Source organism: Hylobates moloch, unplaced genomic scaffold (genome assembly GCF_009828535.3).
Source record: "Hylobates moloch isolate HMO894 unplaced genomic scaffold, HMol_V3 SCAFFOLD_4, whole genome shotgun sequence".
NCBI classification, from domain to species: domain Eukaryota; kingdom Metazoa; phylum Chordata; class Mammalia; order Primates; family Hylobatidae; genus Hylobates; species Hylobates moloch.
In genome coordinates, this window is record NW_026652279.1 from 81,125,795 (window position 1) to 81,128,470 (window position 2,676).

Below are 2,676 nucleotides of genomic sequence, written 5' to 3' on the forward strand. Positions count from 1 at the left end.
CAGTTAGCTTCTGCATAGCAAAAAGCAAGTGATGTGCTAATTGAGTCTCAATTAGCTTACATCATATCTCTTACAGAATTTCAAAACATGATTGTTACCATATTAAAGGCTCAGAGGAGAGAGGACAAGTATTTTTCTTGACGGTTTACTATGAACAGGGATCATCTACCTGTATAGGAATCGCGTTTTTTATCAAATCAAAATAAAATGAAGCCCATAAAGAACAAGCTACCCTCTTCCATGGGCTGTCAGAAAATACCATGGGGCACAAGATACATTTACTTTGGAGTACAGATACAGGTGTTATTACCATCCACAAGAAGCCACACCACAGGCTTTCTCTCTCTTCTCACTTCAGACTCTGATTTGCTTCAACTCTAAAAAAAATTAGAATAAAGTGTGGCTTCTTATTGGAAAATCACTCAGCTAGCCTTACTTTAATCTCTCTTAGACTTGAGTTCACAAATGAAACACAGCGACATTCAGGTAGACAACAGAACACCAGATAAGTTGGGAGAAAAGATAAATCCAAGCGAATTTACAGTAAAACAGGTAGAGAGTCTTTAGAATCAGATGAGATGCAAACTAATGGCAATTTACACAGTAGGTTGCCCTCCCTAGTAGAATTTCAAACATGCTATTTCTTTAAAAAAGATATTGTAAAAGAAGAAAAATATTATTAAGATCAGCAGCCTACATGAAGTTTTGAAATTCTTAAGGAAAAGAGATACTGTGCAGGTCTCAGAATAGTCACTGTTGTTCCTTCGTTTCTTCCAAAGTTTTCAGCGAAATGAACAAAAGATTTTATGTGAAAAATCAGATATCTCCTATGAATAAAACTCACTATAACAAAAGTAATAAAACAAATAATACTAGGCCAGGTGTATTTTTTTTAATCTCATGAATTATAGCCAAGTTAAGTCAAAAAATGTGAGATGAAGAAAGGATTCTACATAACCTGTACTTTTCAGTTTAACTAGTATATATTGAGCACCTATTATTGGACAGGCATTATTCTAGGTTTTAGGAATACAGCTTTGAACAAGAAGTGCTTGATTTCATGAAGCTCACATCTAATGACAGACACATCATAAAGAATTCAAAAAATCAACAAAAAAGAATAAAGAATATTTCAGATTGCAACAAATGCTGAAAAAAGAGCAGAAATAGAGAAAAACTGTGAGAGTTACTTGTTGAACTGGGTCATATTTTGGATTCAGGAGTCAGGGAAGGTATTCCTGGAGTGTCAGTTAAACTGAAATAGAAACAGACAAGAGAGAGTCACTGAGAGGTGTTCTTGGCAGACGACACGGAAGATGCAAAGCCCCTAGGAGAGACAAGTCTTCAGGCATGAAGAAAGCTGGCACAGCTGGAACATACAATGTGAGGGAGGCAGTGGTAAGAATGGACTCAGTAAATGTAAGCAGGGATGAAAATCTGAATTTTAGTTCAGTCTGTGGAAAAGCTTTGGAGAGTTTTAATCCGAGGACCAGCCTGCTTTGATTGATGTTATGTAAAAGTTACTGTCTGAGCTTTCTGTGACCAAGGTTTAAGTGGAGGCTTGGTTAGGACCATAGTTTAGGTGAAAGTCAAGGATGTCCTGGATTAAGAAATTTAAAGAGAGTGCTGGATAAAATATTTTAAATAAAATAAGAAATAAAACATTAAATAAAAACTCTTACGCACTTTCAAACCATCCCCTAATACACGTACAATTAAAGTGCTAATTAGAGATCATTCTGAGCCTTTAATACTGGCTCCCTAAGGAGTCTTATTAAGCAAATATTTGTATCATTAAGATTCATTGATTTTTTTTTTTTTGACAAACAGGCTTTTTACAAGCATACGCACCAAGCATAAGAGAAGGATCATGTGCAGAACATTATCACAGTTACCTAGATGCCTTCAGAGCCCTGGAAACCGGGAGCAGAATCCATTCAAAACACGACGCAAAATTAGAACTACCTGTTCTCGTCTTCATCTTTAATAATACTTAAAAACTTTATGAAGATCCTGTTATGATATCCCTTAGATAAGAGAATAAACGTGGTGGTTTAAAGCATGTTAAACATCTTAATATTTGAATTGTTTTCTTTTGGTAGTGATATATGAGGCCAATTCATTCATTAATTTCTTATAGTTTCTGTTCTGATGAATTGCAAAAAGCCATTGTGCTAGGGGTTCAAGATGAGGCCAAGGAGTAAGACCATAAATTTAATGTGATACTGATTCCCTCTGTGTGTGTGTGTGTGTGTGTGTGTGTGTGTGTGTGTGTGTGTACTATGTTAGCTGGCAGGTGAGACAAAAGGGGAAGAAGCTATTATAAATTTTATCAAGTGCTACCTGCTGTATTATTTCCTCACCTACTTAGATCATTTGATCAGAATGAAGCAATTCACAAATTCCAAACACATTTACCAGACAAGGTCAAGGATATCATTTAGTGTCATTTCTATTCAGATGGCAGGCTGTAAAAAAGAAACATCCAAGTAAAGGAAATAAAGGTAGCCAGTGTATGTTGCCTGACCTGCCGCAAGACTAGCTCCAAGAAGGACAAGCAAGAATCAGCATACACAAGTGAGTGACTGGCATAACAGGTTTCTGTTGAATGACCTCAGAAGCAGCCCTCTTGGAAAAGATGAGGAAGTTTGGTAGTGGCTGGAAGGAAGCTTCCTT

The 2,676-nt window shown here is 36.4% G+C and overlaps 1 long non-coding RNA gene across 1 annotated transcript; it reads left to right on the forward strand.

Annotated features, from left to right (window-relative positions):
• Nucleotides 1-882: 882 nt before the first annotated feature.
• On the forward strand, nucleotides 883-2,062 carry LOC131383272 (uncharacterized). The gene is made up of 2 exons (XR_009213171.1): nucleotides 883-1,398; nucleotides 1,831-2,062. It is a non-coding gene; the product is annotated as an uncharacterized LOC131383272 (long non-coding RNA).
• The last annotated feature ends 614 nt before the right edge of the window (nucleotides 2,063-2,676 follow it).